Source organism: Dryas octopetala, chromosome 3 (genome assembly GCF_963921425.1).
Source record: "Dryas octopetala chromosome 3, drDryOcto1.1, whole genome shotgun sequence".
Taxonomy (NCBI): domain Eukaryota; kingdom Viridiplantae; phylum Streptophyta; class Magnoliopsida; order Rosales; family Rosaceae; genus Dryas; species Dryas octopetala.
In genome coordinates this window covers 28,159,759-28,179,351 of record NC_141368.1, presented here as the reverse complement: position 1 = coordinate 28,179,351, position 19,593 = coordinate 28,159,759, and the positions used below count along the sequence as shown (strand labels likewise).

The window sequence follows — 19,593 nt, the reverse complement described above, 5'->3', positions numbered from 1 at the left end:
ATAAACATTTTCACTTGTCTCTACCAAGGATGCATTTTGAATCATAATGAACTTTTAGTAGCACATTTTAACATGGAGTTGCACCAGATGGATGCCAAGACAACATTCTTGAATGAAGAGTTAGGGGAAGAGATTTATATGGTACAACCAGAAGGCTACATTGAGCAAGGTACTGAGCACATAGTATGTAAGCTTAAAAAGTCAGTATATGGCTTAAAACAAGCTTCAAGGCAATGGTACCTAAAGTTCGACTCAGTTGTGGTTTCGAATGGTTTTGTAGAAAATTCCTTAGATGAGTGCATTTATCTTAAGATAAGTGGGAGCAAGTATATATTTATGGTACTCTATGTAGATGACATACTTTTAGCAAGTAGTGATTTAAATTTGTTGAATGAAACAAAAGCTTTTCTTTCGAATAGTTTTGATATAAAAGATTTAGGAGAAGCCTCGTTTGTTTTGGGAATTGATATTTGCAGAGATAGGCAACATGGTCTTTTAGGACTTTCACAGAGAAATTACATCAATAGGGTTCTTAAAAGGTTTGATATGCTAAACTGTGCTCCAGGGGAGGTTCCAATGAGTAAAGGAGACAAGCTGCATCGAGGTCAATGTCCTAAAAATCATATTGATATAAGGCTGCAATGGACACTAACCTTTATGATTCACTAGCTGGCAATCTTATGTATGCACAAGGTGCACTAGGCCTGATTTAGCACATTCAGTTTTTATGCTCAATAGGTTTCAACTTAATCCAAGTTAACAACATTGAATTGCAGGGAAGAAGATTTTGAGATATTTACTAGAAAACTAAGGACTACATGCTGGCTTATAGAAGCAGTGAATAACTTGAGCTGGTAGGCTATAGAGACTCAGATTTTGCAGGTGACAGTGATGATTACAAGTCAACCATAGGCTACATTTTCATGATGGCTGGAGGAGCTATATCTTGGAAAAGTACTAAGGAGACCCTCACAACCACTTCCACAATGCAGGCTGAATTTGTGGTTGACATGAAACTGATGTGCATGCACTTTGGCTTAGGAATTTCATTAAGGAAATTAAGATAGTGGATTCGATTACTAGTCCCTTGAAATTGTTTTGTGATAACAGTGCTGCAGTATTTTATAGCAAGAACAACAAGAGGTCATCAAGTTCCAGACATATAGAATCTAAATATCTGATAGTGTGAGACAGAGAGAGAGAGAAAGAGAGAGAGAGAGAGAGAGTCAGGAATGGAGAGCTGCAGGTATTGCATATTCCCACAAAAGCTCAATTGGCAGATCCTCTCACTAAGGCATTACCAGTAAAAGCCTTCTTAGAACATGTTCCTAAAATGGGTTTGGCTGAGAGTTTAGATTATGTAGATCAGTAGGAGTAGCTTTTCTTTGTTTCTTTTGTTTTCTTTTCAGCATTGTATTAATGTTTTCCATTTTCTAGTTTATTGACCTTGATTTCGGTTTAAATATAAAGATTAATTGTTTCTTGAAGTTTTATTTTTGGTTTTAGAGTATCATTGCAGTGAACCATTATATTTATCAAGATTATAAGTTCTATCAATGGTTCATTAGACAACACTTAGAGAGCCACATATTTTATTTTGTGAAAGAGCTTCAACTCTGAAGCATTAGTAAGGTTTCTTTTCGAAATCTTCAGGTGGACTATACATATATATGACATATGGTTTCTAAATTTACATTCAAATGTTTTATGCTTTTACATTTTATTCCATATCTTTGTTGGTGACTTATGTACGTTGATTTGATCTCATCTTTAGTGATTGCATGCAGAGTGCTTATACTTAGTTAAGTATATGATTTTTCTGCAGTTCTATGTTGATGGTTAAAACTGACCAAGTCTTAAAGTAAATTTTGATTTAATATAGCTCACGTGATCACTAAGGATCCTTTGTTCAATCTTTGATGTTCTTGCTGTGTAAACTAAAATTGTCCAAGTGGGAGAATGTAAGAATTCTATATAGACAATTCTAGTTCACTTAGGAAACAACAACAGCTCACCATGACTTAAGGACAAATTAATTATAAAGGAATTGAGCTTACCCAAGTCTATCTGGATTCAACCTTATACCAGTTGTACTATCACTATTTTATAAGGTTTGAGGAACTTATTGAGAACTGTAATAACTCACCTAGATATGAATTAGGACTCTAGAATAAGGGGCAGTGTTTAAGCATGACACTTAGTCCATTATGAGTAGGACTTGTCAAGCTAACCCTTATATATAGAGCTAGTCCCTGCTCTCAATAATACTACAGAAACACTAAGCCCCATTAACCATTTGCATTAAGTTGTAGCGAGGGTAGAAGACTAGTTCCTGTGTTCCTTGTTCTAGATGGCTTCCTCAACTCCAGGTTAGTCATGTTAACTAATATGCAATAATCCTTTTGTGTTAATTATGTATGCATATGGTATATGTATGTTTATGATATATGATGTTTACATGTAATAAATGAAGGTATGATAATTGGTATTTTCAAATATTAGAAAAGGTATATTTGTCTAGAATAAGTGTAAAATGTGTTTTCCCAAGAGGAGGGAAGACAAAACCCAAGCTGATTCATTTTCCCCCTTTTGGGTACATCAGATTCTCATGAGAAATGAAACCATTTCTCATCTCTGCACTCACCAAACGAGAGAATGAAATTAATTTCTCATTCTCAAGCCTCCAAAACTTGAACCTAACAAGCCTTATAGGCTTAAAAACTCCTTACATTATTTAAAATAACACACACTTAATTTGTTAATCAAAAGGATATAGTACGCACGTGTCCGTCAGCGTACGTCCGTCGAATGTTCAACGCTTTTGACAAGCACTCAACAACGCTTTTGACGAGCACTCAAAAGCTTCATATGCACCATAATATTTACATATGCATCCACATGCAATTGCCACTCAATTTCTTTTTCTTGTTTATCTACTTAAATTGGAGTAATTGTGGGGTTGATTCTGGTTTTTCTATAGTGTGTTTAAGTATGTTTTGAGTTGATTAAATAAAGTTGGTATTTGTTATTGGTAATATAATGTAGCTGTAATATTGTAACTCCAAATGCAATAATTAATTAAATTGCAAATGCAGTTAATGTCAGACACAAATACAGTTCCAAGTGCTCAGCACTAATTTTTTATTTGGAATGTATGTGATGCTCACTCCTATATGATTTTTTCAGCTATTGTGCATAGAACACAAAGGACGGGGTTTAAGGTCAAGCAGGCATTTCTTGGGCTTGTCAACTCTGAAGATGTCATTGATGTCAGCCTCTGAACAAAATCTGATTTAATTATTATTTTGGCTTAAATTTTTAAATCGTTTTCAGTTGTATAATTCCTTTAGCCTCGTTATTTCTTTGGTCTCGTTTTCTATTTATTTCCGAAAAGGGTTTGTATTAATTATTTTATTCTATCTTCTTTCCACTTTCCGATTTGGATACTTGCAATTGTTAACTAACGTGCCAAAAGCTTTTTTTAATTACGGTTGTATGTTTTAAATTCACAAACTTTGTAAATTGCTTAAGCTTACTTCAAGACTTGTGATCGACTTTGAGTAGGATAGGTTTACAAATATAAACTTTTAATTTAATTACATATTTAATATTTTTTGCTGACAATAAAACTCTGATTCAACCTATTTTTAAACAAAACGGCTTAACGTATTCTAAGAAACTTGGGCATATATACAATGCTTTATCGATTGGGTGTTGTGCTCTTGGGAACCTTAAGGTACGTGCTGCTATCATGTGCTGAGGTTTTGGGGCGTGCTAAGGATAGTTCGCCTGTCCGTCAACATACCTAGACTATATCGAGCGCTCAATGGTTTTTCCGAGCACTTGGCAGCTGCATATGCACTGCAATTGCATTTGCATCTACAGTTACCACTTGATTTTTTTTTTCTTCTTTTTCTACTTAAATTTTAATATTTGTGGGGTTGATTAAGGTTGTTCTATAGTTTGTTTAAATATGTTTTGGGTTGATTAAGTAAAGTTAGTATTTTTTTTATTTGAGTATATAATGTAGTTGCAATATTGTAATTGCAGATACAGTTAATGTCAGACGCAGATGGATCAATTACTCGACACTATTTTTTGATGTGGAACATAATAAAGCAACATAGTATCTGTAACAAGGCTACTTTTTCGTTTTCGCCTTGCTCGGCACTTAGCACCTCCTACACTAAGTTAGTCTTCTCTCTCTGCCTACCAACGAGGCTTTGAGTGCACTCACACACACTGTTTGTCTAGGAATCACCACACAACAAGCGTACGGGCCACGTGCCCAACCTTTCTTTCTATTCACAAAGACAAGGATTTACAACGTAACTTGTTGGATCGCCACAAACCCCTTGGTGTGTTTCTCTCAAGAATGCACTCCCAAGTGTTGACGCCTCAACACCTATTTATACATAAAGTTTGCAAGGGACAACCCCCACTTGTTGGGTTTAACCGCCCACTACCTTGGGAACTTATCTTCCACTAGCAGCCCAAGTAACAACACACTACCTTAATGGTTGCTGCCATAACCACCCACTCTCTTTGGAAAGTTATCTCCCACTAAGCAGCCCACGTAAGCACCCACAACCTTGGTGGTTGCTACCACTTGGGATCATGGGAAGTTAGCAACCGCTGCTAACTTCCATGTATGTGCACTAGGAAACCGCCCACTTTCTTAGGCATGCTCCCCCATTTTCGGCCACCTCTTGTAACCGCATGCTGACATGGCGCCCCACTTCCATCAGTCACTCAATCTGATCTCTTGGAAGTGGGGTGCCATGTCACACTACATGCATATGTCGCCTCCTAAGTTGGCATGTGCCTCTCACATGCCACCTTAGCACCATGGACTCAGCCCGCCTGGTCAAGCCCACTAAGCCATGGTCCGCTCACGGCTAGAAACTTTGCGCTGCTGTTGCACCACTCTTGCACCAATGTTGCACAACACTTGCGTGCTAGACCTTGTTGCCTACGCTACGGCGCTGCCATGCATGCTAGGCCTTGCTGCCTACGCTATGTATCCTCGGCACCAACTTGTCACGCCCTCATGCATGTGCTGCCCTCTTTAGCACCCTGACAAGCCATCTCTGCGCCTCTGCCTTGCACTTGCACATACCTTGGCATGGTTCAAGGCAATCGCCCATGCCAAGGCTTGTAAGGGTCTTACAAACCACCCCCACTGGAAGAGTCTGACGCCCTCGTCGGATCGTCTCCCATGTTGGAAGCCATATCTGTAATCGGCTCAAAGTCTAACTCGAACTCCGCCTCAGATTCTGCCTCCACGTCTATTTCAATTTCCTCAGGGTCCTTCTCGAACTCCTCAGGCTCTTCCTTGGGTGCCTCCTCTAGCTCCTCGAGTAAGACATCTCTCATCTCGAGGTTCAGATCTTCCTCCTCTTGAGGGTCAAGCTCATCGTCTGAAAAGATAACCACTATCTCATGGACCTGGTCAACAATCACTTCCATCTCAGAAGTCGCCTCTTAGACATGCCCTCTCTCGGCTTGCTGATCCGAATCTGCACTTATTAGCCTTTGAGCTGCAAACTCCTCCATTTCATCCCAGAAGGCAGCAACCATCGCTTGGTCACGCCCCGCATTGGAACTCCTGCTGCTCGAGCTTGAAGATGACTCCTCCATCTCATGCTCACCATTGTTGATCTCAACAAAATCTGGGACTTCACCCAAACCCGGTCCTTCGTTCATCCACATGTGCCTGCCAGTTCTAACAATCCACTCATAATCGTAAACTGACATAGCCTGTTTGTACCTTGTGTACCTTGCGCTATATCGCAAGAAAGGGACGAACGTCATAGGATTGTTTGGCGTGACACTTGTGTACAGCTTGAAGTGTCTTCCCAGCAACTCATCTGTCCAAATGCTCATGCACATGTGCGCTGCAGCAATCTCGGTTTCTTCCATGGTGATGTCCACAGCGTCCCAAGTCGGATGCATGTTCTCAGCCACTTCAACCAGCATGCCATTCCTCAAGAGTGAGGCATGGAGAGAGACATCGCCCCAGTTGATGACATATACTTCAACAAAGAGTTCCAACTCATCTGGTTGTGGTGCTTCCTCAAGCACATCAGTGAGATCATCCGGCTGGACCTGCAAAGCATTCAACAACACCATAGTATTAACTTGAGGGTCTACCTCCATGTCGGTCTGTCCCTCATCATCTACAGCCACCATAGTATTCAGATTATCCTTCCTTGGGCAGTCACGCATCCGGTGACGCCCTTGGCAAAAGAAACACCCCGAGAACTTCGCCTTGTCTCGGTTCTTTCCACTCTTGGACTTGTTAGCACCCTGCAGCTCATTTCCCTTGTCAGCCGCATTGGCCCACGTGGCCTTGGAAGACTTCTCCTTCTTCTACTCCTGGTGCTTTCTCTTCTCACTAGTACTAACGGCTAGCCTGTAGTCCATCAATCTCTCGGTAACAGTGATAGCATAAGACAAGTCCTTCACCGCTTGTCTCCTCAACTGAGTCTGCGCCCACGGTTGCAACCCCTCCATAAAGTTGAACAACTTATCTGCTTCTGACATATCCGAAATGTCAAGCATCAGTGAGCAGAAGTCCTTCACATACTCTCTCACTATCCTCTCATGCCTTAAACTCTTAAGGGCTTCTCTTGCAATCCATGTGGTATTGCAAGGAAGGAATTGCTCTCTCAATTCCTTCTTGAGCGCATCCCAGTCTTGGACATTGGGTCTACTCTCATTGTCCACCTCTTGGACTAGTGTTCTCCACCATAACTTAGCATCTCCCGCTAAGTACATGCTTGTCACTGAAACTCTCTCATCTTCCGGTATGCGAGCAGCTTTTAAGTATTGTTCCATGTCCCACAAGAAGTTCTCTAACTCCTTGGCACTCTAGACACCATCGAACATCTTCGGATCCGGGATCTTGATCTTTGGAACCGCACCGTCAAATCCTCTTGACTTGTTGTTCACCGCCAACTTGACTATGTCCAACTCGGACTCCATCTTCTTAAGCTTATTTCCCAATACATCTGCCAACCCATTCATGTCTTCCAAGTTAGCTGTTAACTTACCATCAACGTCTGTCATATGCGCATGGACAACGTTCTGTAAGCTAACAACAGCGGCATCAAGTCGAGCAGCCTGCATGCTCAAGCTTATGGCTCCATCGACCTGTGGAGGTCCCACAAAGTCCTCCAACCGAGTCACACGGTCCTTCAAAGTGTCGTTTCCGCCAGCCATCTCAATAATCCCAATCCTCTCACACTTCAAGCAAAGAAACGTCTCTTAGTTTCTTTCTCTTACTTGAACCGCGCACTCAGATCCAGTAAACTCGCCCTACCACTTGTAGCTTTGATATCAATACACTCTGATACCAACTGTAACAAGGCTACTTTTTCGTTTTCGCCTTGCTCGACACTTAGCATCTCCTGCACTAACTCAGCCTTCTCTCTCTGCCTACCAACGAGGCTTTGAGTGCATTCACACACTGTTTGTCTAGCAATCACCACACAACAAGCGTACGGGCCATGTGCCCAACCTTTCTTTCTATTCAAAAAGACAAGGATTTACGACCTAACTTGTTGGATCGCCATAAACCCCTTGGTGTGTTTCTCTCAAGAATGCACTCCCAAGTGTTGACGCCTCAACACCTATTTATACATAAAGTTTGCAAGGGACAACCCCCACTTGCTAGGTTTAACAGCCCACTACCTTGGGAAGTTATCTTCCACTAGTAGCCCAAGTAACCACCCACTACCTTGATGGTTGCTGCCATAACCGCCTACTCTCTTTGGGAAGTTAGCTCCCACGAAGGCCCACGTAACCACCCACAACCTTGGTGGTTGCTGCCACTTGGGATCATGGGAAGTTAGCAACCGCTGCTAATTTCCATGTATGTGCCCTAGGAAACTGCCCACTTTCTTAGGCATGCTCCCCCATTTTCGGCCACCTCTTGTAACTGCCTGCTGACATGGCGCTCCACTTCCATCAGCCACTCAATCTGATCTCTTGGAAGCACATGGCATGCATGCACATGACGCCACCTAAATTGGCATGTGCCTCTCACATGCCACCTTAGCAGCTTGGACTCAGCCCGCCTGGTCAAGCCCACCTAGCCATGGTCCGCTCACGGCTAGAACCTTTGCGCCGCTGTTGCACCACTCTTGCACCAACGATGTGCAAAACTTGCATGCTAGGCCTTGCTGCCTACGCTACGCCGCTGACATGCATGCTAGGCCTTGCTGCCTACGCTGTGCAACCTCCTTAGGCACCAACTTGTCACGCCCTCATGCATGTGCTGCCCTCTTCAGCACCTTGACAAGCCATCTCTGCGCCTCTGCCTTGCGCTTGCACATACCTTGGCATGGTTCAAGGCAGCCGCCCATGCCAAGGCTTGTAAGGGTCTTACAGTATCCTTTTGAGTAAGGAAATTAGTTATATATCACTTACAAGTAAAGTTCTAAAAATTATATATATACTAAAAGGGGTGAAAGGTGGAGCATTGTTCTTTACTGTAGCTTAAGAACAGTACTCTCCTTATTTTGTCCCTGTCTTTTTCACATTTCGCTTATCTTAGTTAGCTAGCATTTTGAGTTTTTGGGTTTGGTTGGGCCCTTTTTTGTCATTGCGTCTCTCTTTGGTTATTGCCTATCTTCTTTCTAAATTTTTACGCTTTTTGTCATTGCTTTCTTTCTCTTTGTTTTATCCTCACAACTTTTTTTTTTATTATCTATTTGCCATTTTGAGAATAGGGGAGATGGGTCAGTCCTTTTTCGTCATTCATCTTTGCCATTCTCTAAACCCAATCTGACATTTAAAACTCTCTTTCTCAACCATGTCTCTCATTTCTGTCTCCCTCTCTCTTCTCTTTCCCTGTGTGATCGGACCTCCCTCCTCCAGCCAGTTTCTCAGAAGCCACCAGCGTGACCTCTAGGTGCTGACCAACCCATCCTGGCTCTTCCTCTTGCCGACCAGTCCTCCACGCACGGCAATAGCTCGGGAAAACTCTCCTAGCTGCGACTTGCTCCGCCGATTTCAGTAAATTCTGGCCATGGTTGGGCTTGGTTTTTGGTGGGTTTTATTCCCCTTGCCATTTCCTCTAAGGTTTGGTCCTCCAATTTTTAGTAAATTTGATTTTGATTTTTAGGGTTTTAAACTCAATTATACTTAATGATTGTTCAGTAGGTTTCACTTGCCTCCATCTGCCCCTACTGTTAAATGAGTTGCCTCAAAATTTCTATTGAATTGGTTAGTCCAGCATGAACATGAACGAAACAAATGGTCTGCTGCAATTTCTCTTGGATTAATCTCAAGTTGCTTACATGTAATTGATCATAAACAAAAGCGACAAATTGAAGACTCATCTGAAAAACAAATTCATTTCATGTCTTCCAACAAATATTCAACGCATTCATCATATTACTTGATTGATTAACAACTTCTATTTATAAATATATAAAGAAATAGAATATGATATAAGTAGTAATCATAAATATATTTATTACCAATTGATGTTTTTTATTTTATTTTTTCTAAACAGAGCCTGGATGCTTCATTTTATGCGATGGCTAGACTCTTGCAACCATGACATATTTGCTTATTTAGACATAAACATAATTTCTTTTCTTTCTAAACGAAAGGGAATGGTTAATTCCACAAACGAAGTCTTTTTTTTTTTTCACGAGGTACAACTATAAATTCTTTTTTATTTGTTACTAAATCGACCATAGACCAATTCCTTTTTTACTCGGGAGTATTGAATACACCCATAATTCTGAGTGTTAAGACATGAAAGGAGAGAAGCCCCCTCTAGAACCCAACCAAGAAAAGAAAAATCCCCCTCTACATCAAAAGAGATAAGAAGCCCACCTGCAAAATCCCATCTAGAATTTTTTTGAACAATGAGCAGTTCAATACTGCTATCTTTTAATTAGGGATAATCACATACAAATATCCCACCAATATTGTAATATCTTTTTAAATGTTGGTTGGTTTATTAAGATATGATCAATATTTTAATATAACAAGTAGCATATAGAACATGTTATCAATCTACCTTTTGTAACTTAGGCGTGCTAAACAAAACAATGATGTCATTATTTAGATTTTCATATATATGTAAATGGTATTATCTTTCTAATAAATTTTTTAAACCTATCTACTAAAATTTTATAAACTTTTTACACATTTTATATGGTTTTAACACCTGCAGCATTGCGCGGGCACTCTTTCTAGTAAAATACTAAATTTGGAGTACAAGATAAAAAATTAAGGGTGCCACTATTTGGACCCAATAAATTTATTTTTATCCCCACCATAGTCTTTACACCCAACTCTAAAATTAAAATTTAAAAAATTTATTATTAACACCCAACAATTTTTTCAAAAACACCCTTACTAAAACCCAACAAATACACTTAATACTACACTCAATTTATTTATTGGGAAAATTTTAGCTAAAGGACTCCGGCTATACCTCAGGTCTTCATTCAGGACATAAATTTCACTTTGTGTCAACTGAGGAGTGAAACTTTCATTTTGTGTCAATTAAGGGCTCTATTTTTTTTAGTTTTTATTTCAACTTTGGCCTGACGTTGGATCCATCAAACCTCCACCAAATTCAGCAAACTTATACTGGGTTTAAAGCTATGCATCTTCTCTTTACAACCATATAAAAATCACTCAAATCAAATATCTACAACTCCAGATAATCGGCCCTAAAGTAGGGTACCGGAAACTGTCCAATCGGACTTTTGGGAAAATATCTAGAAATTGGACAGTTTTGGGTACCCTAGTTTGGGGTCGATTATCTAGAGTTGTAGAGGTCCGATTTGGGTGATCTTTATATGGTTGTAAAGAGGATATGCATATCTTTAAACTCAGTATAATTGTTCTGAATTTAGTAGAGGTTTAATTGGTCAAATATCGGGCCAAAGTTAAGATAAAAACTATAAAAATAAATAAAAATAAAAAAACAAGGTCCTTAATTGACACAAAATGAAAATTGCAGTTCTTAGTTGACACAAAGTGAAATTTATGTTCTGAATAGAGAAATAGGGTATAGTTGGAGTCCTTTAGCTAAAATTTTCCCTTATTTATTTCTATACCCAACAAACATACTCAACACCACCACCACCACCACCATCACTACCACCACCACCACCCAACACCATCACCACCAGGTCCACTACCACCCATAATCACAATTCACAACCACCCAACATTGAAATATTTTCATTAACCAAAATCCCTAGATCTTCATCCTCCTTCCTTCTTCTTCCTTTTTCTTCCTTTTGCTACTTTCTCTTCTTTCATTTTTTTCTCCTGCAGATAGAAACAAAATAACTTCCATCATCTGCAGATCGCACAAACCCACTCCCGACCTCCTCATTTTCCTTATTCTTCCTTCTTCCTTCTTCCTTCTTTTTTCTTCTTTTCATTTTAATTTTTTTTCTACAGAAACACCACTGCAAACTCCCTCCTCCCTTCCTACCCACCCACCAATACGGTGCCTCCCTTGGCCGATCTAGCGACGTCGCCCAGTGGGCGTCATCTCTCTCTATCTCTTTTTCTGTTTCTCATTTCTCTTTTTAATTTTTATTCCTCTGGTCTGCTACAATGGAGGCCTTGGGTTATATTTTTGAGTCCATTAACTTTAAGGTACTCACAACTCAAAAAGTTAACTAAAAGCACTCAATCTCACAAATTTAATTTTAAGGTAATATCAACCCACCAACAACCATAAATTTAATTTTAAGGTAACATCAACCCACCTACAACCATAAATTTAATTTTTAGGTAACATCAATCCACCTCTAACCCAAAATAGCTTCAGCACTATCACTACAAGAAAAACATATTTGGGCGACCACACTTTGGGCGACGAACATATATTCGTCGCCCAAAGAAATTTAGGGCGACGAACAAGAAAATTTGTCGCTCAAAGTCATAAAGGTTTGGGCGACGAATCACACGTTCCTCGCCCAAAGTAACTTTGGGCGACGAACACATTTCGTAGCCTAAACATTAACAACAAACAATTAATTGAGAAATACATTGGGCGAGGAATATACATGTTTATTCCTCGCCCAAACTTACTTTGGGTGACAAAATATTTCGTCGCCCAAACTCATTTTGGGCGAGGAATATACATTTCGTCGCTCAAAGACACTTTGGGTGACGAAATTATGTTCGTCGCCCAAAATGAGTTTGGGCGAGGAAATATGTTCGTCGCCCAAAGGATCATCCTGTTTTGTAATAATGGTTTGGGCAAGGAACCTTACAATTCGTCGCCCAAAGTTAGTTTGGGCGACGAAATGTTAGGTTCCTCGCCCAAGATCACTTTGGGCGACGAAATTTGTAGTTCCTCGCCCAAAGTAAGAATATTTTTTTGTTTACAATTTTATATATGTAATAGCATACTATACGATTGTATTTCCAAAGATCATAACCATTCATTTTTTAATTCCCCACTTAAGGATCATCCATGCAAAAAATTAGCTCAATCGGAGATGTAGAAGTTAGGTAACGGTGGTTGAACTTATGAACGATTGTAAATTTTCTAATACGAATCGAAGTATGAGATGAATTCCGATTTAGCCGATTTTTTGCAGGGATGATATTCCAGTATAAACGAATAGAATGAATGGTTCCGATCGTTAAAATCACATTGTAGTCTTCACAAATTGTTGAATCACCAAAATTTCTACCCAAAAGTTAATATAATTATACTCTTTAAGTGTATTTGTATGTAGAAGATCACTTTTGTATTGTGTTTTTAACGATCCGAACCGATCATTCCTTAGTGCCTCACTCAAAGATCATCCATGCAAAAAATTAACTCAACTGGAGATGTAGAAGTTAGGTTTAGCATTTAGGATGTATGAACGATCTTGATTCTTATAATAATAATCGAACGGGTAGATGAACTCCGATTGAGCCGATTTTTTGCAGGGTTGATCTTTGAGTATGAACATATATGAAAAATGGCTCTGATTGTGATAATCATGTTGTGGTCTTCACAATTATTGAAGCTACAAGGTTTTAACGAAAGAGTTGATATAATTTTAGTCTTCAAATGCAAAAATCACTGATTTATATGTAGAACCTTATATGTCGATTGTGTTTTTAACGATCTGAACCGTTCATTTATTAGTTTGTCACTCAAAGATCATTCCTCTAAAATATTAGGTCAATTGGAGATCTAAAAGTTTGGTATTGGAGCTCGAACGTATGAACGATCATGGTTCATAAAAAAATTCAACTTTGGGCGACGAAATGTAGCTTTAGGCGACGAACAGTGCGTCGCCCAAAGTCTGAAATTATGGCGGGATAAAACGGTGCCCTAAAGTCAACAACTTTGGGCGACGAATTTGTGTTCGTCGCTTTAATATACTTGGGGGCGACGAACATTAATTCGTCGCCCAAAGTCACTTTGGGCGACGAACGTGTTAATTCCTCGCCTAAAGTCACTTTGGGCGACGAATTCATGTTCGTCGCCCAAAGTCTTTAAATTTATACCCATTTCTGGGTTCACTTCAGTCAGCTCACTCGATCCCTCACCTCACCCTCGCGCCGCAGTCCCTCACCCTCGCAGCGCCTCCTCCTTCCCTCAGCTCTCACTCCCTCCTCCTCCTCCTCCTCCTCCCTCCTCCTCCTCCCTCCGCCTGCTCCTCCTCCTCCCTCCTTCCCCGAAACCCAAAACCGCCCCCCCCCCATCGGCAACCCACCCCCCGCGAAAACCCACCCCCCTACCGAAACCCACCCACCCCCGCCGCGAAAACCCATCCACCCTCGCCGAAACCCACCCCCGAAAATACCCACCCCCGCCGAAACCCACCCCCGCGAATACCCACCCCCGCCGAAACCCACCCCCCACCCGAAACCCACCCTCCCCCGATAACCCACCCCCACCGAAACCCATCCCCCCCCCCCCAGCCGAAACCACTCACCCAAAACCTCCCCCCCCCCCTCGAAGCCGAAAGCAGCTCAAGGTGTTTTCTGAATTTGTTTTTTTTTTTTTGAATTTATGGTATTTTCTGTTTTTTTTTTTGTATTTTCTGTTTTTTATGGTATTTTCTGCTTTTTATTGGTATTTTCTGTTTTTTATGGTATTTTCTGTTTTTTTTGGTATTTTCTGTTTTTTATGGTATTTTCTGTTTTTTATGTTTTCTAATATTGTAGATTTTGCATAAATTGATTGTGAAATTTCTGATTTTAGTGGTAATTAGTTAATGTTGTGGGTTTTTTTAATTTAGTGGTTTGGTTGTGAAATCTGAATTTAGATTGATGTTGGGCTCATATTTGACAATGATTTATTTTTTTGGTGAAGGAAGGATAGTGTTGCATTTGTTGTGAAGGATAATTGCATTTTTGGTGAGGTATGTGTTTAATCTATCTTTTAGTTAAGTTTTTGTATGATTTAGTATTTAATGTTTCATATATAATTGTATTAAATTTTTGAGTGAATTAGTTTGTATGTTAAAATTAATTATAAAATTGATTAATTAATTTGTATGTTTTTATATGCTAAAATTTAATAGTTTGTTTGTATGCTTATATGTATATTGTTAGATTAATTATAATTTAGTTTGTATGTTACATTTAGTTTAGTTGTAATTGCAAAATTTCCGATGATGTAGTCCAGCACTCCTCGAGTACTGGGTGAGGTCATGTGGCACGAAGCGCTTGTGCGAAGTTATCAATCGATAACTTTGTACATTTAACTAGTCGTGCGAAGTTATCAGTGGATAACTTTGTACACTAAATTTCAATCGATACCTTAGACCCGTTCGAGAGTCTATTGGACGCGAGCATGGGCGCTTGGCGTGACTGCGCTCCAATATGATTCTTGAATTGTCCAAATTACCCATAGACAGTTTGGGAGTGCACAATTACGTGTTGTGGTTAGCGGTTCATGTGATGTGGTTTTGATCTGAGAAAATTTCGGCAACATCTCCTTATGTGTTCTTCGAGTGCATACTAGATATTTGTTTTAAATATCTACGTCGTGCACTTGGAGAACCATAGGGAGATGCTGCCGAAATTTTCACAGATCGAAACTACGTCGTGTGAGCCAACAACCACGACACATATGTGCATTCTCGAATGGGATAGGGCCCTTACCGGAGGCATAAGGAGACGAAGAATGGTGACGCATCGTTTTCTAATTGTCGTGTAATATGGAAACAGGCATCATGGACCGACAGTGGATACGTAATACGAATCGTGTTAGTGATGAATATTTGTATGGGATCGAGTCATTTATCCAAGTTGCACAGGAACATGTCAATGCTCAGAATAATATAAGGTGTCCGTGCCGGAATTGTAACAACTCTTTATGGAAGACAGTGCGTGAAGTCAGAATTCATTTGGTGAGATATGGGATGTCACACAACTATACGACATGGTATTATCATGGTGAACCGAGAGTTTATGCTTCGACGTCCTCGGAGACCCGAACAATTCTGCAGCCTACTGAATCTGTTGCTGATGATAATGACCAAGTGATGGGCATAATAAACGATGCTTATCCATATGCATCGCTAGATCACGAAGTCAGTCAGGATGATACAGAGAGCGATAATATGGATCAAGATGATGGGTTGCCCGAAGTCCAAAGAGAAGAGTTTGATAAGTACGAGAGATTGTTGAAACAAGCTCAGCGGGAATTGTACTCTAGTTGTGAAGAGTTCTCAGTGCTAACTGCTGTTGTGGAGTTAATGCATTGGAAAGTACTTAATCAACATTCGAATCGAAGTTATGATCAGTTGATGGAGATTTTGAAACGAATGCTTCCAAAGAACAATCATATACCTGAAACCCATTATCTTGCGAATAAGGTGTTGAAAGATCTCGGTTTGGGATATGAAAAGATTCATGCATGCAAGAATGATTGTGTATTGTTTTACAAAGAACACCAAGGGAAGGATAAATGCCCTGTGTGCAATGAACCGAGATATAAGAACAAGTCTGTAGAGAGAAAGAAACAGATTCCGCAAAAGGTGTTGCGTTATTTCCCACTTAAGCCAAGGTTGCAACGATTGTACATGTCGACACATACTGCAAGTGACATGAGGTGGCACAAAGATAAGCGGGTTGAGGATGATGTGATGAGACATCCTGCAGACGGAAGCGCATGGAAAGAATTTGACAAGATATATCCGGATTTTGCAGCAGATGCACGAAATGTCAGATTAGGACTTGCTACTGATGGATTTAATCCATTCGGAAATATGAGCACATCTCACAGCACTTGGCCAGTGGTCGTGGTTCCTTATAATTTGTCTCCCTAGAAATGCATGAAAAAAGAATTCACAATTATGACGCTATTAATTCCAGGACCGCAATCCCCTGGCAAGGAGATCGATGTATATTTGCGGCCGTTGATTGATGAGCTGAAAGAATTGTGGCAAAATGGTGTGCCGACATATGATAAGTCCACCGAAACAATGTTTTCCTTGCGTGCGGCAGTCATGTGGACAATAAATGATTTCCCAGCTTATGGGAATTTATCAGGCTGGAGCACCAAGGGTTATATGGCATGTCCTACTTGTAATAAAGATATAACTTCCGCTTGGCACGGTGGTAAAGTATGTTATATGGGCCACCGAAGATGGTTGCCGGGGGATCATAAATGGCGTCACAATAAGGAGGCCTTTGACGGAAAAAAGGAGATGGGCGTGAAACCTAAAGAATTATCTGGTGATGACATCTTCAGGCAGTTGAATAACTTAGAATTTGGCCGGATTGGTAAACATCCCTCTAACAAAGAACGAAATATGCCAAGGTCACCTGCACATCTAAATTGGACAAACAAGTCGATATTCTTCGAGTTGGAGTATTGGTCCAAGTTGAAAATCAGGCACAATCTCGATGTAATGCATATTGAGAAGAACGTGTGCGAAAGTTTGGTGGGGACAATCTTGGGCATTGAGGGAAAATCAAAGGACACAATTAAGGCTCGACAAGATTTGCAAGAAATGGGCATCAGGAAACATTTGTGGTTAACGAAGAAGGGTGATAAAATGATAAAGAAACATCCATTTTATACCATGAAGCCTGTGGACAAGAAAGAATTCTTAAAGTTTCTTGCATCGGTCAAATTTCCAGATGGATACGCGGCCAATATCTCTCGAAATGTGAAAATCGACTCTGGAAAAATTTTGGGCTTGAACAGTCATGATTGTCATGTTTTATTGCAACGTCTGCTTCCGGTGGGTATTCGAAAGTTTTTGCCCGAAGATGTGGTTGAACCGATTGTTGGGTTGTCGAGGTTCTTTCAGCATATCTGCGCTAAGACGTTGCGCGTGTCGGACATGTCAAAATTGAAAGATGAGATTGTGTACATCCTATGCAAATTTGAACAAATATTTCCACCGGCCTTTTTTGATATAATGATTCATTTAATGATACATTTACCGCAAGAGGCAATTCTTGCTGGGCCGGTCAGTTATCGGTGGATGTATCCAATTGAAAGGTAACAATTTCTAAACTATTTCATTACTATTCTCCAAGTTCAGCTCTATGTTACTCATAAAAGTTTTCTCACTATGTAATTACATTTGCAGAATGTTGGGTAATTACAAAAGGTACGTCTGAAACCGAGCACGCCCCGAAGGCTCCATAGCAGAGGCATACATTGCAAATGAATCCATCACGTACTGTGCAATGTACCTCAGCAGTGTTGAGACGTCATTCAATCGCCCCCAACGCAACGACGACGGCGGTGAAAAAAATGAGACACTTTCTGTCTTTTCTCAAATTACACGACCGTTTGGCGAAGCCTCTAAATCAGCTGTTGAATTCTCGAAACACGATATGGAGGTGGCTCATTGGTTCATACTCAACAATTGTGAAGAAGTTGACTCTTTACGCATTGAGCATGAGGAACTAATGAAGCGCGACTATCCAAGATGGGACATGGAACGTGTACAGAAAAAGCATCGGGAATTGTTTCCTAAATGGTTTAAGGAACATGTAAGTGATTACTGACAATAATGATCAGTTCGTTCGTTCATGTGTTTGTAAATTTTTTGTAATATATTAATTCCATTTTCTTTTAACAGATGGAAAAGCTGACTGATGATAATTCGCCGTTATACAAGGAGTTAATGAGTTTGGCGAGTGGTATTCAATGGGTTGAAACGTTTTCCGGATGTAATGTGAATGGAGTCAAGTTTTTAACTGTAGAACGAGATGCCATCTTGAGCACTCAAAATAGCGGGGTTTGTGTAGAGAACTTGGACACTGGCACGGTTGATTTCTACGGCAATCTGACGAGTGTACATCAAGTCTTGTACTCGCATCGCTTTCAAGTTGTGTTATTTAAGTGTGATTGGTTTAATACAGACCCGAATTGGAACAACAGTATTAAACTCGATTACGACTTAATATCTGTGAATACAAACACTCGATGGTATGAGAATGATCCATTTATTCTTGCCACAATGGCAAAACCAGTATATTATCTGGATGACCCTAAGGCGGGTGTGGGTTGGAAAGTAGCTCAGATGATTCAGAATCGAAATATATGGGATATTCCAGAAAAAGAGAATCAGGATGACCTGGCCTATCAAGAGGATTCATCTTCGACCATACCTAATCCATACAACAATGATGTTATCATACAACAAGTCGAGATACATGACGTTCTTCCAATTGAGATCGATGCCTTATCAATTGATCTTGGGCCACTTCCCCGAATTGATGTTAATGATTTCATCGATGATGATGATGATGATGATGATGATGAAGATGATGAAGATGAAGATGAAGATGAAGATGAAGATGAAGATGAATATGAAGATGATGATGTTGATGGTATCGATGATGATGATGATGAAATGAGTATTTCTAGTGGTGATTCAGATTAGTAATTGATAATGGTGATTCATATTAGTAAGTGATAATGATGATTCAGATTAGTAAGTTATTACTTTAGTTTTCTTTTTTACTAACATAAATATTTATTGAATTGTGCAGATGAGTTTGATCTCAAACAGAGGTGGATCTCAGAGGTCCACTACAGCATCTATGTCCACCCCTGCAGCCCAGCCCGCCCCTGCAGCCCAGCCCGACCTCATAGCCCAGGGCGACTCGACCTCGACGATATCCCCAGATCTCTCATCTAGTACTGGGTCTGGGATTCAGTCGGCACGGAGGGCTCGACGGGGTCACCGTTATGGTGCATATGATAATGTTGCATCATCCACTCGTACTGCCTTATCATCAGAGAGTAAGAAAAATGTTTTCACATCACTTGTGTTTATGTTTAATTTTATTTAGATGTTATAAAATTACTGTGAAATTAATATGTTATATTTGCTTTTCTAGGTACCAAAACCACGAGGGGGATAAGTAGAGGGTTGAAGGCGTCGCGAATCACTCGCACGACGAACGAGAGGATTAGAATCGTTCTTGAGCAAGGTCACCTACGACCGAGCAAGGAGGTCCATAGTACTTTCGCTTCCTTTGTCGGATCGATTATCCGTGGTGAATGCCCCATGCTTTTCCCCAGTTGGGAAAAGGTTGATGACGCCATCAAGAGGAGCATTATGGGCTCCATTTCTGTGAGTATATTTCGATTAATATAAAATGATTAATTTGATC

General features: G+C 40.2%; 2 pseudogenes; one reads left to right on the top strand and one right to left on the bottom strand.

The window, feature by feature from the left end:
- Positions 1 to 6,372: 6,372 nt before the first annotated feature.
- On the bottom strand, positions 6,373 to 7,224 carry LOC147292250 (uncharacterized; annotated as a pseudogene).
- Positions 7,225 to 15,100: 7,876 nt separating this feature from the next.
- On the top strand, positions 15,101 to 18,767 carry LOC147292249 (uncharacterized; annotated as a pseudogene).
- Positions 18,768 to 19,593: the final 826 nt, after the last annotated feature.